At 50.9% G+C, this 27,253-nt stretch overlaps 2 long non-coding RNA genes across 3 annotated transcripts; both read left to right on the top strand.

The window, feature by feature from the left end:
• The first annotated feature begins 1,173 nt into the window (after positions 1–1,173).
• Positions 1,174–6,469, top strand: LOC134762112 (uncharacterized). 2 transcript variants are annotated; one of them, XR_010141770.1, is made up of 4 exons: positions 1,174–1,335; positions 2,710–3,096; positions 4,159–4,234; positions 5,847–6,469. It is a non-coding gene; the product is annotated as an uncharacterized LOC134762112 (long non-coding RNA). The 2 variants fall into 2 exon arrangements; XR_010141771.1 differs by having other exon boundaries at positions 2,710–4,234.
• Positions 6,470–9,212: 2,743 nt separating this feature from the next.
• On the top strand, positions 9,213–18,581 carry LOC129048954 (uncharacterized). Its single transcript, XR_008511662.1, has 3 exons — positions 9,213–9,639; positions 11,389–11,464; positions 18,422–18,581. It is a non-coding gene; the product is annotated as an uncharacterized LOC129048954 (long non-coding RNA).
• Positions 18,582–27,253: the final 8,672 nt, after the last annotated feature.

Below are 27,253 nucleotides of genomic sequence, written 5' to 3'. Positions count from 1 at the left end.
CCGCGCCTCGCCAGCCCCATCACGGCCGCCGTGCCATCTGCCGGGCCATGCTGCGGCTCAAGCGGCGCTGGCTCCTCGCAGGGAAGACCCCGGCCAGAGGCTGCGGAAGAGGCCAGGCTTTCTGGAAGCGCCTCCCAGGCAGGGCCTGGCAGCCAAACGCCGCTTGCTTCGGTCAACTGTGGCCATGAAGTCATTTTTTTCCCCCTGCTGATTGAAATCATCTGTTTTCAGTTCCCTGACAAATTCATTGAGTTCCCTCTGAGGCTGGGGCCCCTCGGCTGCTGAGTCTCAGTCTGTAGCTGCGGCCCAGACCCACACAATTTCATCTTCTTGGATTTACATGGTCTCCGGTTTCCAGAGCCCCAGTGAAAGACGCATTTGTGTGGGAGATGTGGGGTTGGGTTTAGCAGCCCCGGTCCTGGGGAGAATGCTTCTGAGATGGCTATCTGCTGGGCTCTGGGCCCCAAACCCTGGCCCTCGGGTCTGTAAAGTTCCTGGGGCCCCAGATGACGGCATGGCCAAGAACGGCCCAGAATCCTCCACATCAGCTCTCTGAAAAGGGAAATGGCCCAGTGGAATGCTGGCCTCTCCCTGCAGGATGAGCACTCATTTCCTCTTGGGATCTAGCAAGTGGCTTAAAAATACACTCATGCAAAGGGCCCACATAGAGCTGTACTTCTGGGGAGGGGAGGGGTCTGCTTTTGCACGTACCTCAGGGAGGTGTGGGGTGGCAGCCTGCTGACGAGGGCTCCGACCCCAACGCCTTGCCTGTACCTTCCTCTGTAAAATGGGCGTAGCAGCATTTCATGCACGCGCCCAGGAAAATCACAAACGCAGGGGCCCAGCACAGTGCCTGGTATGCAGCGAGAGTTTAGTCACCAACGTCGGTTGTTGGTGGTGACGTGAGCAGTGACATAGAGGACAAAAGCGATGCTCAATTCCATTTCCGGGCGCGACACACCTCCGGCAGGGGGCGCTGGGCTCTGGAGCCCTGGGGACCCCTGCTTCTCACACCACCGTCACCCCCAGCCACATACCTGAGCCACTGGGAGCATGAGCACCAGGGAACTTTTTCTCAATGGAAAGATTTCTTCACAGCAAGTGTTTCGCAAGCCTCTCTGGGGCTGTCAATAATGAGTCCTTACTTCTTGACTTGCAAGTGTGTTACATAAGCCTAAGAGATTGGTCAACACACACACACACACACACACACAAATGTGGCTGGAGAGAGTGGACGGGCAGGCTCTGCAGCTGTTCAAACTTTCTCGGCCACCTTCCCAGGCCACGAGGACTCCCCACTCACGGGCCTGTCGGAACCGTGCTGGGGAATGTGAGGTATGAGATCCGGGAGAGGAGAGCCCAGTAAGCCAGGGCTGCAGGGGAGGTGGAGGGCGGGCCTTGGACACGGGCTTTTCCCAGCGGCCAGCACCCCTCCCGCAGGCAGGACCTCGGGTTCCACCCCAGCAGCCTCTGTGTTTGGTGGGGGGCAGAGAAGGGTGCCCCTGCCCGTGGGCCCCTCACTTTGGCTCTGCAGCACCCATGCAGGAAGAGGGTGCACACAGAGGGACGGGGACACCAAGGCCTGGGGTTGGACAAAATTGTTGCCCACCACAGCTGGTCCCTCCACAGGCCACGTAAGCCAGGGAGGTGGGGGCTGCCCGGCACAAATAGAGGAAGCAGACAGAGGAGCTGGGCGGCCTGGGGCAGCCGGATCCTACCACTCATCATTTCTGCTCTGGGCTGGACCGGCTTCCCTTTTCTTCTGTTGTTTTAAATGGATGGTGTTGGGATAGAAAGGCCCATGGGTCTCTTTCTGCCTCTGCGTCCTGGCTTCCACAATGCAGACAAAACTTAAAAATTCTCAGGGGCTGCTCATTTTAGCGGGGGTGGCAGAGGCCTGGAGAAGCCTGGCCATTTCCCTGGACCTTCCCTTCCTGACATAAAAAATGGTGACTATAATGGAGGCTCTGCACTCAGCCCCTGGAAACAGGCCAGAAGCGCTTTGCTACAGTACTAATATAGCGTGCGTTTTGCTCATGAGACGGCGCTCAGAAGTTCTCGGCATGATTAGAAAGTGTATCGGTCAGAATGCGCTAGGTCATGCTATGGCAACAAACAGGCCCCCGGATCTCAATGGCTGCCAGCAGGGTCAGCAAATGGTTTCTGTAAAGGGTGACATGTACTTTTGTTGTTGTTGTTCTTGTTGTTTTTGGAGACACAGTCTCACTCTGTTGCCTAGGCTAGAGTGCAGTGGCGTGATCTCAGTTCACTGCAACATCCACCTCCCAGGTTCAAGCAATTCTCCTGCCTCAGCCTCCCGAGTAGCTGGGATTACAGGTGCCCACCACCATATCCAGCTAATTTTTGTATTTTCAGTAGAGACAGGGTTTTGCCACTTTGGCCAGGCTGGTCTCCAACTCCTGACCTCAAGTGATCCACCCACCTCAGCCTCCCAAAGTGCTGACATTACAGTTGTGAGCCACTGTGCCCGGCTACTTTTAATATATATTTTAGGCTTTGCAGTCCATTCAGTCTCTGTCACAACTCCTCAACTCTGCTATTGTAACACAAAAGCGTGGCAGACAGCACACCAATGAGTGGGCTGCATTCCTATAAAATGATATTGAGAAATTGCCCACAGGCTGGCGTTTGCTGACCGCCAGCTTCAGATAACCAAGGTTTGTCTTCCTCTTGTTCCACACATGTAAGGAGTGAGGGCCTGCTCCAGACGTGCTCCAGGGACCCAGGCTGATGGAGGATCGAGTTCCACCCAGGCCTCCATCATCATGGAGGCCAGATACGCGTGCTGGTTCTTAAAACTTCTGCTCACAAGTGACTGAGAACTCTTCCACTCACATTTCACTGGTCAATCAAGTCACGCCACCACCACACCTGATTTCAACGGGGATGAGAAGAACAATTCTATTTGCTCAGAAAGCAGAGACCTGGAAATATTTGTAAACAGTCTTTAGTCTTCAACCATCCAAGCTAGAAGACCTGGTTTCTGGGCCTCTCCTTTGCCACCAACTAACTTCGTGTCCCCCGCCCGGCAGGCCTCCTCCCTTCTCTGGCCTGTAGATCCCCACCTGCAAAAAGGTGTGGAGCATGTTCCCCAGGTTTTTCTGGGCCTGAGTACAGCACCGCTATCATGGCCTCTGCTTTTCCTAGCGGGGGACAATGAATTTATTTCCACTGCTCTTCCGCGGAGCAAGGACAGGATGGCATTCAGGCCAGAGCAGGACTCAGCCTTTGGGGAGTCTCCCAAATACCCCAAGTTTTGAACCTCCACATTCTTTTTTTTTTTCTGAGATGGAGTCTCGCTCTGTCACCCAGGCTAGAGTGCAGTGGCGTGATCTCGGCTTACTGCACCTCCGCCTCACGGATTCAAGCGATTCTCCTGCCTCAGCCTCCCTAGTAGCTGGGATTACAGATGTGCGCCACCACACTCAGCTAATTTTTGTATTTTTAGTAAAGACGGGGTTTCACCATGTTGGCCAGGCTGGTCTCGGACTTCTGACCTTAGGTGATCCAACCACCTCAGCCTCCCAAAGTGTTGGGATTACAGGCGTGGGCCACCGCGCCTGGCCTGAAGCTCCACATTCAACTGTTACTCTGGGAATGGTGTGTGGGCACAGCTGCTGCTCCTGCCAGCCAGGCATGAGTTTCCAAAGCTGGACCCAGGCTTGGTTCTGGTTGGGGCTGGGTGGAACTCCCGGGAGGTGAAGGAGAGAAGGGAAATTGGTTAATGATGAGGGATAAAGTGAGCAGGAGAAAATGGGCTGATGGTACGGATCATCCACCTACTTGTCCAGGCCCCCTCAGACCATCAGGAGGGGGTCAGCGAGGGAGTTCCAGTGGGCTTGGAGTCCTGTCCTCCTTGCTGTTCTTGGAATTGCTTGGATATTTCACGGCCTCAGGGCCTTTTGCAGGGTCTGTGGCTTCCCTGAGGTGTCCACGTGCCCCTATCCCTCACCTCCTTCAAATCTCAATCAACTGTCAAGGCCTTCCCCAACCACTCTCTCTAAAACAGCAATCCCTCCCCTCAGCTCTGGAGGCTCCCTGTGTCCCCACTGCCTAGGATTGTCCCCACAGCTGTGATCTCCTTCTAAATGACTTTGGAGTTTTATTCATTCTGACTATGAGGTTTCCACTCTCCAGAAGCTGAGCTGCATCAGGACAGGAGCTTTCGCCTATTTTGTTCTCTGCATCACCCCTGCACCTGGATGAGAGCCTGGTGAGTAGTAGGTCCTCTGTGCATGGTTGCAGATTTAATGAATTTATATCGCTGAGGCCAGGGAGCCACAAGCTACCTCTGAGTCAGCTGTTAAGGAGGAAATATAAACAAACCCCAGGCCCAGCCATGCCAGCCATGCCAGCCGTGCCTGAGAAGCACTGTGGCTGCACGGAGCCTGCTCAGGTATGCAAAGGCTCACACGACAGCACAAAGCCTCCTTGCAGCTCACCTGGCCATGCGGGGCACAGCAACACTCAGGCAACAGAAGGCACCTCAGCTGATGGCCAAATGCAGTGGCTCATGCCTGTAATCCCAGCACTTTCGGAGGCAGGAGGATCATTTGAGACCAGGAGTTTAAGACCAGCCTAGGCAACATAATGAGACCCCCACCATCTGCATTATTTTTAAAAATAGAAGGCACCCCAGCTTAGGTCTAGAGAGGCTCCACCTCCTTAGCCTCCCATGGAGCATCATCTACAGTTTTGCAAAACCGTCCTGTGTTCTCTGTGCCCTGTGGAAATGGCCAAACAGCTCCTCAGTGCCCCAAGAGATAGAATCATGAAAAAAGCAGCTCGTAGTTCAAAATGAAAGAACATGATAAAGCAAGGCCCCTCCATGGGTGTGAAGAGATTTCTCTTTTACAGAGGAAATTTGGGTGGGGGAGGCAGGACTTCTGCTGGATCCGTAGAGGATCTTCCTTTAGCAAAAGGACAATCATTATGAGTGAAAAGTGAAAATTCTAAACTTAGAACCAGAAGGTGGGGAAGTGAAGAAAGTTCTTCCTTATCTTCCCCCAACCCTTGTGGTTTTCGCCTCCATCTCAGCCCATGTCTTTTGCCCCTGACTTCCCAGGTGTGGGAGTAGACTGAAGGTGTGGAATGTGTGGGAGGCTAGAGAGTAGGGAGAATGTGGGTCTGTGTCTTTTTTGGAAGGATTGCAGCCAAAAATGCACGTTATACAGCAGCCAGCATGCACTCAGGTGTGAGGGCCAATGCCGGCCACAGCTTTCCAGAAGGTTCTGTTGGGCCCCTAGGGGACCAGGCAGCATGGGGACTGCAGCAGAGCCTGGGAGGACAGGAGCTGGGCAAGCTCTGTTACCCATTTGTTGGGCTCTGAGAGGTTTGGGCCACACCTCTTAGCCCCGTGTGTTACTATAGACATTGAGTAGTGGACTGTCCCTAGCCCAAACTCGGCTTTGTGGCTCTTGGAAAGGACAGGGCCTGTCACGTGATCCTCCTGGCCCAGCGCAAAGCTCCTAATACAATGGACCATGCTGTGTATCCACAGATGGCAGCGAAGGCAGTGCCCTGAAGTCTGGGCAAATGCACGGCCGATCCCAGGATATTACCATATTGGATCGGGTGGTCTCTGTTCCAGGCTGGCTTGGTTCGGGGTTGGCTGAGTTTCTGCATCCCCCCAACCCCGGCCCAACTACCCCCAACCCTGCATGCTAATGGAGGCGGAATTAGGCAGAATTCTGCACGCTTCCAAGTCAGGCGTTTCCGATGACTCTTCCTTCCTGTGGGAGTCAGAGGGCAGGATGGGATGGGGTCAGCTGAGCCCTACCTCTGAAGCCTTGCCTCTAAAAATAGCCCTTTCTTCCTGTGTCCAGGGCTCTGCCACGGGCCCTGCAGGAAAACGTCTGTTTCCAAGGCGGACGGAGCATCTGGAAGCTCCGACCAGCCACGCGCTTATGGTCAGGCCACAGCCAAGTGTCACCGGAGCCCTGGGGGCACCATCTGGCCTTCACTTCCTCGAGGCTCCTGTCCCCTTCACTGAATAAATCCTGCATGTTTGGAGCCTGAGTCACAGCAGATCCAGTGGGTGTGTTGGGGTGCAGCAGGTGTGCATCCCAGGGGGCGCTGAGGCGAACCGACCAGAACCTTCTCTTCCTGCTGCCCTGGGAGGCTGTGTCTGCCCAAACCAGCCACGGGGCCGGGTCCACTGCCTGGGGATGGCTGTCCCCTGAGTGCTGCTGTGTCCCCACCATGGAGGCTCGTCCAGCTGCCCGGGCATGAGTCATGGGCCAGCCCTGGGCGCTGCTGCGGATTCAGAAGCTCGAGCCGTTTCCTGCAGATAAGCGACAAGCGCCAGGGAAACCTGGCGGGGGTGGCCGCCCTGTGAGATAGCGCTTCCTTCAAAGCCCCCCAAGCACTAATTAGCCATTCCAAGCATAGTTTCAACAGCATTTAGGGATTTCCTCATCAAAATAAACTTCCTCCCATGTTATCTTCATTTTTGGCATCTGATGGGATCCTTTTTTGTCTTATTTATTTATTTTCTTTCTCTCCAAGATTCAGGGTGGACACACTTAGTCCTGCTGTGGGCGAATGGGCAGGTGAGGACACTGGGACACTGGCAGCTGGCCCATCCACCTCTTGTCCGTGGAAAGTGGCAAGTCCCCACCCCATCTCTGCTCTCAAAGCAGCTTTGGAGGGGCCTGGTTCTGTGGCGAAGACCAGGACGGGTGGTCCACAGTGGCCTGCCCCACCTCTCCTTAGCTCCCCAGACCCAGGGGCTGGCTTGCCCTGCAGGCGATTTCAAGCCTCGGGGCTTCCAGGGTCAGCCTCTGCTGGAATGGTTGGGATGCCATCAAGGCAAATTAGTGCTGGGGGCTCCCCTAGCCCCGTGGGCCTTCTGGCATGCTGGGAGTCGGGTGGTGGACTTCCCCTTGGGCCCCAACAGGATTGCTGTGGAAGTCAGGGCTTGAGATGAAAACTCAAGATGGAAAAGCTGCTCATTTGCAACTTCCTCCTGGAAAGAAACCCCTCGCGGGTGCCTGTGGGTTGAGCCTCCTCAGCGCGGCAGGGCAAAGGCCTGCTTTGTGTACCGAGTCTCCAGGCATCCTGGCTGTTGCTTCCTGCGGCTCCGCACACGCCTTGGAGGGCGAATTTTAGCCACAATAGGTGATTTCCTGAAAGATCTGCTGATGCCTGGAGTTGACAGGCTGCTCCGAGATGGAACTAGATAAGAGGAGTTTTGTTTGGGGCTGGACAATTTGTCAGGAAATGAGGTAGTGGTTGGTATGGAACTAATGTCACTGTGGATTATTTTGGGGGAAAGTGTCCCTGGGAGGCCTCCATCAGCCTTCCAAACACAGCCAGGTGGGGCCATGCACGCAACCTTGCTTCTGGGGGAATAGGACGCAGGCTCCGGGAGATCTTCCTGATGCCAGCAACGGAATAGGTGGGGCCTACTCTCCAAAGGACAGCTGCCAGGCCAGGCCCAGCTCATGACAGGGTATGGAGCCTTCACATAACACCAAGGGCATTTCTGCTATGGAGCAGGGTGCTCGTGTTCTCAACCCAAGGCTGGCTGCATAGTTCCCAGGGTTGCAGTGCTCACAGCCCAGCAAAGAGCTGGGTTGTCAGGAACCAAATGAAAAAAGGAGGGAAGAAAAGTGCAGATGGAAGGATGGAAGGATGGAAGGAGCAATGGATGAATGATGGATGGATGGATGGATGGATGCATGGCTGCATGGATGCATGGATGCGTGGATGGATAGATGAGTGGATGGAAGGAAGAAGAAATGGATGGTTGGATGGATGGAAGAAAAGATGGATGGATGGTGATGGATGGATAGATAGATGGAAGGATGAAAGGAGCGATGGATGGATGGATGCATGGATGGATGGATGCATGGATGAATGGATGAATGGATGGAAGGAAGAAGAAATGGGTGGATGGATGGATGGATGGATGGATGGATGGAAGGAAGAAGAAATGGATGGTTGGATGGGTGGAAGAAAAGATGGATGGATGGTGATGGATGGATAGATAGATGGAAGGATGAAAGGAGCAATGGATGGATGCATGGATGCATGGATGAATGGATGAATGGATGGAAGGAAGAAGAAATGGGTGGATGGATGGATGGATGGATGGAGAGACAGATGGATAGTGAAGGATGGATAGATAGATAGAAGGAGGGAAGAAGAGAAAGATGAATGGATGGATGATTAGAAGGAGGGATTGATGGATGGATGATGGATGGATGAAAGGAAGAAAAGAGGGAAGATGGAAGGAAGAAAAGGAGGGAGGATGAATGGAAGGAAAGAAGGAAGGAGAGATTAAATTGGTTTTGTAAGACATTTCTTATCTTTTTTTTTAGAAGAAAGAAAGAAACATGTTAAATAAAAGTCGGTTCTATACCCTTCTTTACTGTGGCAGCTCAGCCAGGAGTCTAGAGAGCCTGTTTCCCAGGCATACAAGATGGGGGGCAGCTTTACAGATAACAACCCTCTGATGGCCCTGGGAAGAAGTCCACACACCTGTTCTCTGCCTCCACCACCCAGGTGGTCTCCCCCAACCATGGTGCAGCCTCCCAGGCCCCATCTCTGGCGACCACAGGTCTGCCCAACAGAGTGCTGACCAGCCACATCTGCAAGCCCCATCCCAGCCAGCCTGTCCCCTTGCAATGACCCCAACCATGACAATAGTTACAACCACCTCATGTGTGGCATGCTCCCCATGTACCAGACTCTGAACCCTCACACATGGGGTCTCATTTCCTCTTCTGAGGATCATTGTCCAGATGAGGCCAGTGAGGGCCAGTAAAGTTTTCGTGTGACCAGTGGATGCAGAACCAGGACTGGAACAGGTCAGTTTGGGTCCAGAGTCTCTGGACTCAAGAGGACGATGCAGAGGTGGGAAAGGAAAGAAGAAGGAAGAAGCAGGGAACCAAGGCAGGAAGTGGAGGCTGTGGCTCTGGGGAGCAGTGAGGGAGAGTGTGGGAGGGAGCAGCTTCGAGGGAAAGGGAACCATTTAAAAGGGGGTTTTGAAGATATTTTCTGTATCATGGTCAGTATCACTTCTTCCTCATTACCTAGTAAAATCTACATGAGAAACTGAGGAATTTCTCATGTAAAATCTACATGAGAAACTGGGGTAATTGCCTACCCAAGATTCCTCTCTCTACCAGCAGAACACAGCCACTGTTCAGGGTGGCATTGTGACCAGCTAGAACATTCTATTTCCTAGCCTCCCTTGCAGTAAGGGGTGGCCATGAGGCTCAGCTTTGGCCAGTAGAATGCAGAAGTCATGGGGCTTACAGGGAAAGGGTTGGCAGCCCTTATCTAGCTCTGCTCCTTATTCCTTCCATGTTTTCCTTCCTGCAATGAAAGCTGAAGCAATGCCTGGAGCACAGCAGCCATTTTGCAACCATGAGGACTAAAGTCACATGCCAAGGATGGTGGAGTGGAGAGGTAGAAGGAACCTGGGCCAGTGATGGCATGGTGGAGCTGCCACACCAGCCCTGAACTGCCAGCTGTGGGTAGACAACAGCTACTGTGTTGTTGCCACTGTGGCGTGGCTTCCTGCTCCCTGCATCCAGATGTGGCTCCATGTGACACAGCCATCAGTAAAAAACCAAAGGCACACATTAAAATTCCTCTCAATTAACCAGGGTAAGGCCATTCCAAAGTCACAGAGGCCTTGGTTTTTTTGGCGGGGGTGGTGGTTCCTTCTCACCAGCAGCTGCCCTGACCGAAGGCTCCACAGGTAAGGCCAGAGGCAGGGATGCCTTCTGGAAATCCACAGACCAAATCCCTTTGCATTTATGTGGTTTCAGCCTTCCTCTCTGCCCTCAGACTTCACTTGCCACTGGACTCAGCAAGAATGCCTCTTCGGTTGGCCTTGGGCCGGGTTTGTACCCCCCCGCCTCTGGTCCATGTGCCTACGGGGTCCTCTGTCCCTGTCAGCCTGGGACCCAAGAGCCAGCTCCACAGTCAGCCCTTGACTGGATCCACGGGAGGGTGACCTCAGCAATGCCAGCGGGGTTGGCTGCCCCGGGACACCCTGCAGGGAACTGCATATTAGTCAGTGTTCTCCAGAGAAACAGAACCAAGAGGGTGCGTGTGTGTGTGTGTGTGTGTGTGTGTGTGTGTGTGTGTGTACAGAGAGAGAGAGAGAGATTCAAGATAGCCAGGGAAGGCCCAGGGAAGAGCTGATGTCACAGCTTGAGGCTGAAGGCCATCTTTGGCAGAATTCTTTCCTGGCTGAGGGACCTCAGTCTATTTCTCTTCGGCTGATTAGATGAGGCCCACTTACGCTATGGAGGGTCATCTACTTCACTCAAAATCTACTGATTTACATGTTAATCTCATCTGAAAAATATCTTCATAGCAGCCTGTAGAATAATGTTTGACCAAACACTGGGTACCGAGGACTAAGCAAGTTGACACATACAAGTAACCAACACAAGGCCCCCCAAGCTGTGTCTGCACCCAAGAGCCCTCCTGTGTTACCCACACTCACAGAATTAGAGTCTAAGTTTCATACGACCCAGGAGGGCCTCTAGTGCAGCCACCCACTTGAGGCACAAATGTCCCCTCCCTGGAATCTCCTAATCAGCTGTGGGGACCTTCTCAGCTCTCCTTCCTGACTTTCCCAACAACCCTTCAGAAGCTACACCTTCAGATGTACACACACACACACACAATGCACAAGCACACACATGCACACACATGAACGCACACAGGCACATGCGCACATACACTTTCACATATGTGCACACACCTCTCTCAGACAACTCAGTCCTACCAGGGACAAAGGTCTCTGCAACCAGGATGAAGCAAGGCTAATCCGCAGCAGGAAGAGCCACCTATGCCCCAGGGACATTACTTATATGCAAATCATGCTGCCATTCCTGCACATTGGAGAGGTGGCAGGTGGCCCTGAGGTTCCTCCCCTAGCAGTGCAGGGGGACAAGACAGACCCATCCATGTATTTTCTCGGGTGAGGAAGCCAGCCTACACAGACCTCGTGAGCTGATGGGTCTCACCATCTTATTATTTATTCTTTATTATTAACAAAGTCAGACATGCACACAGGACTCCCCATGACCATTCCCGGGGAAGAAAGGAAACTTCTGAGAGCTGAGGTTCGGGACATATCTAGTCCCACATACTCGATGATCAGCCCATAGGTTCCATGCAGGGAGAGAGTCCCTCAGGCCCACCTCTACCTCTCCTTTGAGACAGCAGAGTTGAGAGAAAAGCAGGGATGCAGGCGTTCAATCCATCCATGCAGAGGCTGGGGCCAAAACCAATACTGGTCCTTTACTGCTGACCTCAGGCCCGTGTTACATGAGCGGGGTGTTTGCACCGATGACCATGCTCGGGAATGCTGCTTGTCCTTTTGTGTTTTTCTGGCAGACTCGCAATGAAGCCAGGTCAGTCCCAAGACGTGCGTTCCAGTTCCAGCCCCCTTACCAGCCTTGGAAGGCAGCATGTAAGGGGGCAGTGGGGGGGGGGGGGGGAAGCACTCTGTGACTCAGTTTCCTATTCTGTAATATGGGAACAATAGTACCACCCACCATCCAGACTATAACACAGAACCATCCTAGGCCGGAATAAGTGATGTCTCTACATCCCCGAAGCTTGGAGTTCCCCAAACTTGTCTGATCATAAGAGTCTCCCAAGATGCATGTGATAGATAGAGGTTCTCTCACTCCGCCACGTGTGCATTTTTACAAAGCACCCTTCCCACAGTAATTTTTTTTTTTTTTTTTTTGAGACAGATCTTGCTCTGTCACCCAGGCTGGAGTGCAGTGGCGTGATCTTGGCTCACTGCAATCTCCACCTCCCGGGTTCAAGCAGTACTCACCTCAGCCTCCCAAGTAGCTGGGATTACAAGCATGCATCACCACGCCCAGCTAATTTTTGTACTTTTAGTAGAGATGGGGTTTCACCATGTTGGCCAGGCTGGTCATGAACTCCTGACCTCAAGTGATCCACCCACCTCGGCCTCCCAAAGTACTGGGATTACAGGCCTGAGCCACAGTGCCTGGCCTCCCCCCAGTGATTTATATGAGAAAAGAATTCTGGGAAATGCTGTTCTTACTTGACAATCCAGCAGAAGGATACACAGCCTGACTTCCCAGCAAGCTTGGACCCAGTGCACAAGGAATCGACGTGTGAGGAGTTTGAGAGGCAAGTAGTCTCATGTGGGTTTAAGTTGTTGCCAGGGCTCCTCCGGTACAGGAAGCAGGTATCCTGGGTCCCATTCCCAGTAGACCCAGCAGAGCGTGGCTTGGTCCTTGGATCATCCTCTCTAACGTGGATAGAGTAGGATGCGCCAGCTCTGGGCCATTCCAAGGCTGTGGCTTGGGAGTCAGGCAGGCCTTCGATTACAGCCTGATTCTGTGACTTGGGGTGGGGTGGTCTTGGGCACATCCTGACCCTCTTACTGATCAAGGCGAGGCCCCCGGGCTAGCAGCATCCACATCACCAGGAGCTTGCTAGACATGCAGGCCCCCAGGCCCCACCCCAGACCTGCTGAGTCAGAATCCACATTTCAGCAAGATCTGAAGTGGATTCTTATGCACTCGGAAGCTTGAGAGCAGTGTGCTTACCTCTTTGAGTCTGATCTCTTCAGCTGCAAAGTGAGGAAAGACTATATCAGTAACTATCCCTACAGCTCCAAGTAACACCAAGCCTGTTTCAAACTAGCTTGAACAATCAGGAAATGTGCTGACTGCTGTAAGTGGCACTCTGGGGCCAGACAGGCATCAGGATCAGTGTGGTTCAGAGTACTACGTCTGCAGCAGAAGCGTCCTGCCTCTGCCCTGCTGCACTGTGGCTGCAGCTCACCACGCTCACACCTGCGCAGGGCAATGTCCAGAGGGAAGATCCTCTAGGATCCTGTCTCTTGCATCCCACTGGCCTGCACCAATCCATGGTCAGTCATTGAACTGACTTAGGCCTGCATTCCTACACCAGGTGCTGGCTAAGGGACAGGATCACACTCAGGTCCAGCCATGCAACTAAGAATATAGCTGCGTGCCACAGCCTCTCATATCAATGGCATGACCCCAAATCAGGACAGTGGAGGAGAGGAGGGAAGCAGATGCTGAGTAGATGCCTGATGCTGGTTACTACAGGATGGCCCTATCTCATGGGGTGGTTTCCCACTTAACACAATCCCTGGAGCACAGGAAATACTCAAATACCCAATCTCAATCGTTAAACAGCTCTGGCAAATTGGATTTTCCAAACATGAGCACAGCTATATTTCTGTTCCCACGTGCTCTTCCACTCCTCATTAAGAGGTAGAGTCTATTTTCCCCTCTCTTGACACTGGGTGGGATTTTGTGACAGCTTGACAAATTCAATGTGCAGATGAGATGCTGCCTGACTTCCAAGGCTAGGTCGCAAACAGTGATGCAGCTTCCTCCTGGTTTTATCTGTCAGAAGCTTCACCTATGGCACCCAGCTGCCATATTGTAAGGAAGCCCAGGCCACACGGGGAGGCTGTGTGCAGGCGTTCCAGCCAATGGCCCCAGCTGAATCTCAGCCAAGAGCCCACATCAACTGCCAGACACATAAGTGAGTGCACTAGCTCAGCTGAAATCAGCTGATGTCAGCCCCCAGCCAAGGTCCCAGATATCGTGGTTTAAGGCTGAGCTGCACCCACTGTGCCCTGTCAGAATTCCTAACCCACAGAATCAATGAACATTAGGAAAAAAATGATTAATTTATGCCACTGTGGTAAGCAGATTAATGATCCTCCAATGTACCCATGTCTGTGTATATGTGACCTCCCATGGCAAAAGGGACTTTGCAGATGTGATTAAGCTAAGAATCTTGAGATGGGAAGATTATCCTGGATTAACCAAGTATGCATAATGTAATCGAAAAGGCCTTCATAAGAGGAAGGCAGAGGGAATACAGTTAATAGTAGGAGATGTGAGGACAGACGCAGGAAGTCAGAGTGATGTGAGGAAGGGGCCCCAGGCTAAGGAATGTAGGTGGCCTCTAAAAGCTGAAAAAGAGATTTTTCCCTGAAGTCTTCAGAAGGAATGTGTAGCCCTGCCAGCTCCTTGATTTTAAACTTCTGATGCCCACAAGCGAAAGAGAATAAACGTGTGTTGTTTTAAGCCACGATGTTGGTGGTAATTTGTTACAAACTAATGTAGAAGGTTTTTGATAATGGATTAAAATTTTAAAAATAGATATAGAGCTCTTCGGATTTTCTGTTTCTTGTGTCTGTTTTGGTAAGTTAAATTTTTTGAGGAATTTTTTTATTCTATCAACGTCACACATTTTTGGACATAATGTTGGTCATAATATTGTTATATTGCCTTTTCCTTTTTAATATCTGTAGGATCTGTAATAATGGCCCCTCTTTTCATTCTTGCCATTTGTGATTTGTGTTCTCTCTCTTTTTTCTTCTCTTTTTCTCTTGATCAATTTTGTTGATCTTTTCAAAGAACCAGCTTTTAGCTTTGTCAATTTTCTCCGTTGTCTGTCTGCTTTGTATTTCACTGATGTCTTCTCTTACCTTTATGATTTCCTTTCCTTTGCTTACCTGGGGCTTATTTTGCTCTTCCTTTTTTTGGCTTTGTATGGTGGGACCTTAGGTTATTGATTTTAGATCTTTCTTATTTTCAAATATAAGTATTTAAAGATATGTTTCTCTTTAAGCAATACTTTAGCTACATCCTATATACTTTGGTATGTTCTTGTTATCATTCAGGATTTCAATACTTTTAAATTTATTGAGATTTGCTTTATAAACCAGCATCCGACCTATCTTGATGGGTGAACCATGTGTACTTCAAAAGAATCTTTATTTCATCATATCCAAAAGCATTTTCTATAAATATCAAGTCATATGTTGAGATGATTATTATTGTTTTTCAAATCCTTTATATATCTACTGACTTTTTAATCTAGTTGTTCTATCAATTGATGAGAGAGGGAGAGTTGAATACTCCACTGTGATTGTAAAGTTATTTGTTTCTCCCTTTAATACTTTTCATCTTTGCTCATGCATCTGTGAGGTTCTACTAAAATTGCTGTGACTTCCTGATTAATTGTCTTTTTCATTATTATAAAATGTGCTTTTTTATCTCAAAGATTACACTTTATCTCAAAGTTTATTTTCTCTAATATTAATACAGCCACTTTGACTTTATTATGCTTATTACTTGCATGGCATAACTTTTTTTTTTTTTTTTTTTGAGACAGTCTTGCTCTGTCGCCCAGGCTGGAGTGCAGTGGTACAATCTTGGCTCACTGCAACCTCTGCCTCCTGGGTTCAAGTGATTCTTGTGCCTCAGCCTCCTGAGTAGCTGGGATTACAGATGTGTGCCACTATGCCTGGCTAATTTTTGAATTTTTAGTAGAAATGGGGTTTCTCCATGTTGTCAAGGCTGATCTCAAACTCCTGACCTCAAATGGTCCACCCGCCTTGGCCTCCCAAAGTGCTGAGATTACAGGCGTGAGCCACTGTGCCCAGCCACACGGTATAACTTTTTCCATCCAGTTACTTTCAACCTGTATTTTTATTTTTAAAGTGCATCTCTTTTGGCATCTGGTTGACTCTTTTATTCAGATAACCACTTCCTTTCAATTAAAATATTCATGTTGTTAGTATTTAGTGTAATTATTGATATGGTTGGGTTTAGGTCTACCATGTTATAATGTTTCTTCAATTTGTCCCCTGTAGTTGTTATTCTTCCATTTCCCCCTTCCTGTCTTCTTTTGACTATTTGAATTTTTCTTTTTTTTAGTATTTCATATTGCAGTTAAAATTATTTCTTTTGGGTTATTTTCATATTTCTTATTTTTCTGCTGAGACATAATTTTTTTTCATTCATTTTCAGTGTATTTTTCTTCACCTCATTGAGCAAAATTATAGTAGTTCTTGTAAACTCCTTGTTTGATAATTCCGACATATGGGTCATTAGAGATTGGCATTTATTGTTAATGGGTCACATTTTATTGGCTCTTTGTATGTCAAGTAATTTTGAGCTACACCCTAGACGTTGTAAATATATATTGTGTTGCCAGTGGGCTTTGGGACTTTTCAGTGGAAGCACTCTTTCACTGGAGAGTGTTTGACCATTTTGTTTTAGCAGCGGTTCACCTGGTTAGACTTACACTGTAAGCTCTGCTTTACCATCTGTGTATGGTGTTGAATTTTTAGTTCAATTATTTAAGCCTTTTCAGCAGTGCTGTTGAGACTGTCCTATACATGCATGGTTCTGGGCCAGCCTGAGACGTGTGTGGTGGGCATATGCAGAATTAGGAGACCTCTCATCTGTCTCCCTTCTGAGCCCTCCCCTTCACTCTCCAGTGACAGCTGTGGCCACCTGGGCTGATTTCCCTGGTTCCTCCAGCCAGAAAGATGGTGGGGTTTCTCTTAGCATTTTTGCCACTTGTCCCTTGCCACATTGCTCTGAGACTGCATCCCACTCCAGAGGCAAAGTCATAAGCAGTGAAAAACTCACTTCCAGACCATCACCACACCAAGTTCTGACTCCCTTCAACAACTTTCCTGCTTTTGTTTACTTTTCAGAATCCTTGGGTAGTTTTTAAGTTTTGTCCAAAGTTCACACTTGTTATCAGTGGGAGAGCTGGTCTATAGAGGAGTCCATCTATTGTACCAGAAGCCAACACCCTAGGCAAAGGGTTGGCAGTGCTGGCTGACATCTTGCTGCTTGTGATGAAAGTAAGGGACAGAGACAAGCCAAAGAAGGAACACTCAATGTCAAGAAGCCAAGACTTGCTGGGTTTGAAAATCAAACTGTTTCTTATTCCTAACTTCTTCAAAATTCAGATTAAGAAAAGGCTTCACAGCAAAGATATTCACACTGAAATTATAAGAGCCTTTGTTAAGCTCTCAGAAAGACCTAAATTGGTGCCACAGTGTACTGTCTAGCCAACAGAAGTGCCTCTAAGGACCTGAAGTGCATGCCTCACAGGTCCTTTCCATGAAATAAAAGCCTCTTCATAAATCTTAAGAGCAATTTCCCACAGCATTCTCACAGGAAGCCCCAAGTAGAGAAGAGTTTATCTTGAAGAGATGTGTGGCTCAAGCTCTTGTCTAGCAGAATGGATTATAAATTGATGCCTCAAAAACCACAAAGTTGTATTTTTAAAGAAGTGTATCAGCTTGGACTAAAAGAGACACAGACAGCACAAAATACAAAGAGATCTTTGGATCCCCAAAACTTCTACGTCAGGAAGCAGGCTGAGAAATGACTCAATTGCAAACACAGGCTACATTTTAGGGAAAAGGGAGGCTGATTCAGAGGATGGAGCAAGAGCCTGGAGGACAGAGCCAAAAGCCACAGCGACTCACTCTCAGGTAGTAGGACTGAGCCCCAAACAGGGAACTGGCAACACATGCCCAGCTGGATTTCAGAATTGCTATGGACCAATTACTTCTGTGTGCTCATCATATTTACACATTCTGAATTGGAGTGTCTATGGCAGCTCTCCTCTACCGAGCTCACCACTATATTTGGGTGAGATGAGCAAGAAACCACAACCAAAGACCATCATGCACCTGGAGCTGATGGAGAGGATGCTTTCCTGGACTTTGAGCCTGATGCTGTGATGAGATGACAGTTTGGGGAAGTGCAATGTAGATAAAAGGAAAAGTCTATTTTGCGTGCAGTAAGAATGTAAATGATGGAGTCCAGAGGGAAGCCTGTATTGTATTTTCCAAAAATGGCCAGAACAATATATCCAGGCCCATGTGCTCTTCCAGAACCCTGCCACTCCCCATCACGAGGCAGGGTCTATTTCCTCTCTCCATGAACCTGGGCAGGATTTTGTGACTGTCTTGAATAGGCTGTGGCAGAAGTGGAGCTATGACTTTCAGGTCATCAAAAATGATGCAGCTTCCATCTCAATCTGTCTACCTCTCCCACTCTCATGCCTCACACCCATCTCTTAATTCTCACCCTTCAAATCTAGCCACCATGTTGTGAGGAAGCCCAAGCCACATGAAGAGGCCACATGTAGGTGTTCTAGCCAACAGCTCCAGCTGAGGTCTCAGCCAAGAGCCAGCATCAACTGCCAGGCATGTGAGGGAGCCTCCCCTGGTGTGCTCCCATTTCTTGAGCCACAGAATCTGTGAGCATAACAAAGGGTGGTTTATGCCACTAAGTTTGGGGTCTTTTTTAATGCAATCAGAGTAAATGGAACAATGGATTTGCGGCAGATTGCCAGAGTCCCAGAGGTGCACACACCCCCCAGGTCACACTTCCCCCATTGGAAAAGGGAATGGGTCCTCAGGATAAGGAGTCTGGATAGCCACAGGAGAAGGCTGATTCCTACCCGGAGTGGGAGATGGAAGCCTCGCCCTGAGCCGGCCAACCCCTCCCCAGGCCATCCAAAGGGTGTGACTGTTTTCAGGGGAATAAACCTCACCCACTGTTCTTCTCCCTTGTAGCAACTGGAGTCTGGAAGTACAGGGAAGGAGAAAAGCCCAGCGCATTTCTGAAAAGGGGAAGGAGCATGTCATGGCCCTGCAGCTTTCTCTAGATCCAGGTTCTTCAGCATGGATGGAAAAACATCTCATCAAATCAAAATGCAAACCTTGGCTCCATTCTATGGTGTCTGGCATTTTTCTTCTTCCATTCTCTTCACTCCTGTTTCATTGTTTCAGTGTTGTCTGAACCCTTGCTGTTCCCAGTGTGGTTCTCCAACCAGCAACAGTGGCATTGCCTGGGGAGCTGGTTTGAGAGGTAGGATCTGAGGCTAGCTCCAAGTCTGCAGAGTACGAATCTGCAGGATTCCCGGGCACAGAGCTTGAGAAAAGCAGCTCTATGCAGACTCACTGGTGAGTCCAGCTGGCTGGGAGAGCAGAGGGACGCTCAGTCCAGGGGAGGCCAGAGCATGGATAACCCGCACAGTGACAGCGTGGCTGCTGTCCATAGGAACGGCACCAGCTCTACACCCACTGGAGGCTGGGGACCATCTAAAGACACTGATGCTGAGGGACAGCATCTGGCCCAGGGATAGCAGAGAAGGGTCTGTCTCATGTGCAAACCTGGTTGCCGGGTGTTGGCTAGGGTTGCTGGGCTGAGGATGATTTAGGAGGGAGAGTCTAGACGCTGGAGGAAAGAACTCTGTCATCAATTAGCTGTGTCTGCCGGCGCATGAGAGGGGAGTGGCGCCTCGTGGGTGTTATTTGCTCTCCTTGCCTAGAATGTGCAGAATTGCTTTTGTGCCATTTAAACTTTCTTTCCTCCCCTCCTTCCTGCTGGAAGATTTTCCAAGAGATGTTGCCATTCGTGAGCCCATCACTGCATGTGCCAGTCACCCATCAACCTTCCCTGGGTTCATGTGGACAGGACGAACGTGGGACCAGTGGTGTCCGGCTTGGACCTGGCCCCAGACATCCATGGCCACACCAGTTGCTCAAGAGCCAAAGAATCTTCCAAGCCAGCAGTGTGGGGCCCCAGCCTGTGCGATTCACTGCTGTGCTCATTCCTGACAGCATGCTCTCCGCAGCCTCTGCTGCATGGTCCGGCAGCAAGGTACCCAGGTCTCAATATGTCTAGTTCCAGTTACTTTTCTGAAAAGCAAAACAGCTGTGTGTCTTGGATCTGAGGACACTGCACAATTCCTCTTATCCCCAAATGCCTGCTTCCCCATGGGACATCCCAGTCCCTCAGAAGGGGCCGCTGAATAGCTTGCAGAACCTCTTAGCTCAGACCTTCTCCCCTGCCCAAAAGCTGGGCAAGGAAAGCTGTTCCCATTTACAGATGAGTACATTGAGGTTCTGAGAGGCGAGGGGAGTGGTAGATCACACGAGCACTCAGAGGCGAAGCTGGGATGGACGAGTGGGGGCAGCCATGGCCCCGTGTCCTGCACATGGGCTGAGCGCCCCATGGGGCACCTCTCTGAGTTCACCCGCACTGAATGCCAGCCGGTGGGGCTGGGCGCAGGCACCGTGGCTGGTGGGAAACCTCCCCAGTTCCTTCTAAGGAGCATGCTGGACCCACACCCTCCCACAGAAGCTTTTCTGGAAACAAGCCTGATGACCTCAGCACATTTTTTCCAAACACACCCTTCCTCCCTCTCCCAAAATCTCAGTGTCTTTGGACCATTTCCCTGAGGATTGGCTAAGGCAGAGCTGAGGGCCTCGCAGGGGACTCCCTCCTTGAGCAGCCCTGCAGCCCCCATCCCACCCCAGCCACCGTCCTGGCCTGCTCAGCTGGGATCTTCAACAGAAAAACCACAAATAATTGAGCTGTTTAGGAGAACATCAGTCTGGGTTTCCATGGCAACAACCTCTGGAGCCAGCTGCCCCGACAGCTAACAGCTCAGGGCCAGGCCAGCCTGCCTCCAGTTGAGTGGAGGACATGGATCCACGCTGGCTTCTGGGGTTCCAGGCTAGGAGCCTGGTCCTCCACAACAGAGGCCAGGCTGGGTAACAGGAGCGGAAGCCTAGAGGGCTGAAGCCAGAAACCCCCAGAGCCATCCCCCACCCCAAATCATCACACACAGGCCAGCTGCTGGGGGCTGTGAAGCTTCGAGGCTTCACTTCTTCCCTTCTGGCCTCAGCCTCGCCCTCCTGCAAGGCCAGTCCCACTCCCCCTAGCAGGGCAGGTAGGGAAACAGAGGCCCCGCAGGGATCTGTGGCTGGCCCCCGGCACACAGCAGGCGCCTGGTTCCCGAGACCATTCTGCAATTTGTCTCAGCCTGTGACTATTCCCACTCCTGGAGTACAGACAAACCCAGGGGCCTCTGCCTGCCCAGCCTCTAAGGAGCAGAGAGTCTTCTGCCCCTGGAGAATCCTACGGGTAGCAGAGGCTGCGCTGGTTCCCTGGGCTTTATCTGCCCTTTCTTGTTCTCTCCCCATAAAGAGCCTGCTCTCCTTACCCATTTTGCTTATGAGAAAAGGAAGGTACAGAGAGGGCAAGGAAGTCACCTGGAGTCACACAGCTCCTAAGCAGCAGGGCCCGGGTGGAGCCAGGACAGTTCATAACCTGTGCCATCCGGGAGCATCATCAATCCCGCCACACCTGGGGTTGCCAGGCTGCCCACAGGCCCCCACCCAGCATAGAACTGACCTTTGAGGGGACACAGCCTCCCAGAGACTCTGGAGCCGCTCAGCAGACAACTCCCTGGTGCCCCACAGGGCTCATGCCCTGTGCCTGGGACCCCACCGAGGGGATACAGAGAGAAATAAGAGTGGGCTGCTGCCAACCTGAACCTCGCCATTGGGTGGAAGGGAGAGTTTTGTGGACCAACTGCCACAAAGTCATGAAACAACGTAGGTGTGGCTCTACCTGGCAGCAAGTCTCACCAGGAAAGGTTTCCGAAAGAGGGAGGACTGGGGAGAGGGCAGAGTGAAGTCCTCCATGTGCTGGGACCAGGAGCCTGCAGACCACCGGGAGGCCCAGCCAGGGACCACGGGAGATGCAGCTCTGCTGGAGCCACTGCTGAGTGGGTGATGGGTGGGGCCGGAGCAGCGCCATATGCAATGAGAGAGGCACCAACGACTCCGCAACTAAAGAGCAACTACAGAAAAGAAGCCTGTCTTTTATTTGTGGATTTGTGACTTTATGTCCCTACTTTGTCACAAAAAGAGGATTCTAGGAGGCTTACAAAATTACAAAAATGCATGCAATACAATGTGATTTTTAGTAGGTGAGGAAAACATAAGATGAAGCAGAAGTCAAAATATATGCCCTAAGTCCTCGATGTGTACTGTGTGATGTAGTAGTAAAATTGACTCTGAGTTCCCCGGCAGCCAATGTGAAAAGGAAAACACATCCTGCCATTGAATTTACAAGGAGCGTGGGATAAAACTAACAAGCTGCTGGGAGACACTGGGCTACAGCTACTTCTGAAAAAGAAGAGGAACTTCTTATCAAGATCATGTTGACAGTGTCAGCATGAATAGCAACTGGACAGTGTCCCAGCACACACACAGGGATGCCTCTGGCCCATTTTAATCATAGCATCCCTGGGGACAAGAGGTTGGCTCAGGCCCCCTGCAAAGGATAAGCTGAGGTAGAGGGGCCTGCAGCTCTCTGGTGGCTGTGCCTGAAAAGGCTTGAGCACAGCTTTGAGGGTGCGGCATAGTAGAATCCAAACCTTGCAACCCCCATGGGGATGGCGACTTTGCAGAATCCCATAAGATTCTGCAAAGTCCCCATCCCCTGCCACTGCCCTCCTTCCAGTTGGAACTAAGTTACAGAAGCACCCACTTGGAGCCTGGTGCTCAGACTTGGCTGCAAGCTGCAATCACCTGGGAGTTTACAAAGTTACTGGGCGCTGGGTTCCACCCCCAGTTCTGATCTAATCTGTCTGGGGTGCAGTCTGGGCATGAAAAGTTTTTCAGGCTCTCCAGATGATTCTCGTGTGCAGCCAAGTTAGACAACACTGACTCCCGGGGAGGTGGATTACCTGTGCTCCCGGCAAAGCGCAGGACTCGCAGTTTGGCAAGCTTCCAGCAGCAGGGAGTTCGGATGGCTCCGTGGGGAGCCTCACCCCAAGGCGACAGCGGGGTGGAGGGTGCCCCCCAACAAGCCGTGGGGCTGAAGGGAAGCCACCCACCTCACAGCAGGGGTTCACCATCAGCCATGGGGGTCCTCACAAAATAATGTGAGTGGGCTCAGCTTCTAAGTGCCAGTTATATAAGTGATCTGGACCTGTAATTTTATTCCTTAGATAAGCTTTTCCCCAAGATGGTGTTCCGCACGGCGTTCATTTCACGATGGTGTAAGTCAGTGGCATGCCAGAAGATATTCCATGGCAAAGAGGCTGTGGAGCCCGTGGCACCCAACATTAAGCAGAGATTTTTCACAGCCAAAGATGCTGACTCAGCTATCGTGCCCGGTTCCCCGAACTCTGGGCCATGAAACCCTACTTTCCAGATCTAGTGTTTTTCAGGAGCTGGTTTCATGGCACTGTGTTCTACAGCCCATTCATTAAGAAAGGCTTCTGTAATAATTTCAGCCAAACCCGATTATTTAAAAAAAAAAAAAATCATTAATTAAGAAGCTCTAGGGGCCAACAGAAGCAGAACACCAAGCTTTGAATGCAGAGGCTTCCTGGAGGACCCTCGGAGATAAAGTAGTTGAAACATGTACCCGCAGGTAACCCAACGAGTCGAATCAGACTTGTTAGCGCTGCGTTGGCTAAATGTTGAAAGAGGTTTACTAAAAATGACAATTCACATTTTGGAACAATTGAATCTATGCCATTCTTTCTGGCAGTAGTCCAATCCTAGGTCCAATCACCTGTTTAAGGAGATTTTCAGCTGGTGAAAAAATAATTCCATTAATAAGACTTAATATTTTTAATATAAGGAAAAAAATACTATAAATCAACAGAAAAGGACAAAGGACAAGAAAAAAAACAATGGAAAAACTAAGAAATACAGGCAGCCAACAGAGGCCTGGTGAATAGGCTGGGTTATGCCACAGTAAAAAGCATCCTCCCCAAAGCTGAGTGACTTAAACCACAATGTCTGTTTCTTGCTCACACTCCGTGGCAAGCGAGAGTCCCGGGCCTTTCTTCCCATCGGTCTAGAGCAGAGGCTTTCGGAGGTTCAATCTCAGCCCGGGCTCTAAGATCGCAGGAGGACCAGGGACCGTGGAAGGAGTGAACATTTACTGGCTCTTAAAGTTCCATCCAGAAGCAACACGCACTGCTTTCACTCACACCTCCTTGGTCAAAAAAGTCCCGTGGCCACACCCATCCTCAGAGCTGGTGAGGAGTGCAATCTTACCTGAGCCCTGGAGGAGAAACTAAATTCAGTGGGAACAAAGACGGCCACCTGGAGAAAAAGTGCTCCACCTCATTGCCAAAGAAATGCACATCAGAACAACCAGGAGACATTGTGCAATTGTTTGCCAAAGTTGAAAAAAACAAAAGCAAAAGTGAATGGAACCTTGCCTTTAGGCAGTTTATCTTTTTAGCCTTTTGGTGGAGAGAAGGGAAGAGAGAGGGCTGGGGACCTGGGGAGGAGTGGGGACATCCAGCTCAGCACCAGGGAAAGTGATGTCAGGCACAGGTTAGGGAAGGGCAGGGCAGAACACCTCTGGCTGGCTCTGCTGGAAGGTGACTCATGCACCGTGGTTCTCATTAGGATTAGGATGCAAGCGCCTTAGAAGCACCCTTTGCTTTGCGGGTGCATGTAGCTAATCCTCATGCAGAGACAAAGGCCGAGGGAAGGTCAGGACAAACAGCATATCCTTATCTTCCCCCTGGGGTTTTCCAGTACGGGAAGATAGGACAATAGTCAATAACAGCAGACCAAGAAGCAAAGACCACCTATGCCACGGAAGAAACTTGCAATGTATGAATAAGGAAAGTGGCCATTGCAGGGATTACCCAGCCCAGGGTTCAAGGTGTCTAGGAAGACAGGAGACCTACGTGAGTAAGCGGTGTGGTGGGGTTAGGGAGTGGGGCTGTAGTTTATGAAAATGAGCTTCTGATCAGAGGGGCTTTATCTAGAGAGTCAGCAAGGAAAGGTGAGTTAGAGGCCAGAGTCAGAGCCGCCCTTCAGGGAGGCCCCGAGGAGTCTCAGAGGCTGGGTCCTGGAGCCCAGGTGGGTACATTGCCAGGACCCAGGCGGACAGACACTGAGATGTGTACATTTCAGGGGAGCTGGTCTCAGCTTCTAGACCTGAAGAAAGCCGTCAGCCCTGACCTCACCACCCAGATTCTCACTCTGCCCTGGTACTAGAACATTGACCCAAACACAGACAGAAGAGAAGAGAGAGAGCACTGGGAAGAAGTAGCTAGAGGTGAGAAGGATGGGGGGAAGGTGCTGCCAAGAAAATTAGGCGTTTCTGGAGGGTGGTGCTCTTCATGTCAAAGCCAGCAGAGCCAAGTACAAATTGGGCAAAAGACCCACCTGGGGGTACTCCGCAAGACGGGGCTCCGGGAGTAACCAGGACAAAGTACACAGAATTCCTTATGGCAAGAGCAGTTTTACCGATTTACTAATAGGTCATATTCAACAAGCATTGGCCTGAGCTGGTCATAGGCCATGCACGGAGCTAGGTATTGGGGAAGTGGTTTGTCCACTCGTTCATTCATTTATTCGTTCATTCCATGGGTTTCCTGCGCATCCCCTGTGGACCAGGCGCTGTGGTAGGTGCTTTGGGATGAGGTGGTGAACTGAGCAGATACAGTGTCTGCCGCAGACCCCATTCTCGCAGAGGAGACAGACAGGAAGCACATAAACCCGTAATAAGATAGAAAAATGGGGTACAAGGTGACAGGATGATCAGGGAGTCATAGCGGTTAGTGTTTCCTAAGCACAAACTCAGTATCTTGAATGTGTCAAAGCCATTTTCATCCTCACCGCAGGAGAAAGTTCTGTTATTTCCCCCATTCCACAGAGAGGAGGAAGCTAAGTCACAGAGAGCCAAGGTGACCCGCCCAGGGTCCCACAGCTCATAAGGGGTAGCCTGGGAAGTTGAAGCCAGGCAGGCCAGCTGCAGAAAACCTGCAGGAACCTCAGTGCAAGGCGGTTTTATTGGGGCTGAGGCCTCAAAGCAGGAGAATGTGGCCTCCTGAGACACTCTGGGCGGCCAGGGCCTGCCTGAGGTGGGACCAAGCGTGGCGGCGTGGCTGCAGCCTGGTGGGAAAGGGAAGGAGGGAGAAGGCCTTGGCAGTAGCAGACATGAAAAGCAGGTTGATTTTATTCTACTTGAAACGGGATGCCATTGACGCCGCCTCTCTGTGGTGGAAGCGGACATGGGGCGGCCGGAGCCAGGCGTTCCGGGGTCAAGGCCACGGTGTATTTTAAATGGTCGGAGACGGGTGTATGGCGCGGGTTTCTGGGCCCGCTTCCAGAGATTCTATCTCTGCAGGTCTGGGCAGGGGCTCCGGGGCCGCCTTTGAAACTCTCTCCAATGCACACACACCCGCTGTGAGCCCCTGGACACACTCCTGCCCCCAGGAAACCGAAACTCCCTGTGGATACCAGGGCCCTCCTCCTGGAGGAAGAACAGTTGAGCTGCTCCCTGCTGGAAGAAAGACAGTTCCAGAACACATGACGGTGAGGACAAGAATTTCAAGCCAGGGGGAAGAGATGAAGGTAGGACCGGAAACCCGGAGGTGGAAATCGCAGACCAGGGCTGAGCTGGAGGGGGCTTTGGGGTGACTGGATCACAGAGGGTAGAAAGGGGTGAAGCAAGCCTGGGTCATAAGTTGCGGCTCCTTCAAAACAGCCACAGACCCAGGGGGAGAGGCTGTGGGCACAGCTAAGCCCCTCGTTTGGTTGGTGAACTCTGATCCTCCTGAGGCAATCCTAGTAATCATAGCAGCAATACACATTGCATTTTCGGGGTGGGCCAGGCCGGGCACTACACACATTCCTAGCAGTGACTGTATTTGATCTGTTTGGTTTTGTCTGAGACAAGGTCTTGCACTGTCGCCCAGGTTGGAGTGCGGTGGCACAATCACGACTGTCTGAACCTCAACCTCCCAAGCCCAAGCAATCTCCTAGCCTCAGCCTTCCAAGTGTCCGGGACCCCCGGTGTGTGCCACCATGCCCAGCTCATTTCTTTATTTTTTTGTAGAGATGAGGTTTCACTGTGTTCTCCAGGCTGGTTTCAAATTCCTGGGCTCAAGTGATCCTCCTGCCTCAGCCTCCCGAAGTGCTGGGATTATGGGTGTGAGCCACCATGCTGGGCCTCATTTGATCCTTTTAACAGCTCTGTAAGCAGATGCAATGATCACCTCCATTCTATTGGTGGAATAACTGGGGCTCGAGTCAGACCACACGAGCCATCATTAGCAGAGGCTAGGTCTCTTTGGGGACCAAGCTTTCAGATAATAAAAATAGCAGTACGGACAGTAACACAAACCCACCTCACTTCTCCAAATTCTGAAATCCAAAAAGCTCTGAATCCCAGAATTTTCTCATAACTTACTTGGCATCAAAACCTGACCTGGAATTTTTGGCAGCAGAAAAAGTTCCACCGGAACAAATCTTCATTTGTGTTCTTTAGGGTGAACAGCCGTCTGTTTCATGGATTCGAATACGGGACACAGCCCAGCCGCACTGGGAGGGTTGCAATAATAGATGATATTCTCACCCAATTCCCTTTCTAAAATCCACAAAAAGGCCCAGTCTTTTGGCAGAAGGGTGGTCTCTGGCCCTTCTGCAAAGATCCTGCTGTCAGTTGGAGGGAGGTCAGGAGTCCCCATTTCTAGCTCCGGTCCTGCCACTCCTGGTTTCTCTCTGTGGCAGAATGGGAGCGGCTCCTGGGTGAGGCTGCGGGGCAGGTGAGTAAGAAGCTCCTTG

The sequence above is a fragment of the Pongo abelii genome, chromosome 9 (assembly GCF_028885655.2).
Source record: "Pongo abelii isolate AG06213 chromosome 9, NHGRI_mPonAbe1-v2.0_pri, whole genome shotgun sequence".
NCBI classification, from domain to species: Eukaryota; Metazoa; Chordata; class Mammalia; order Primates; family Hominidae; genus Pongo; species Pongo abelii.
Note: the sequence above shows the minus strand (reverse complement) of the source record. Positions and strands in the feature narration are given on the sequence as shown.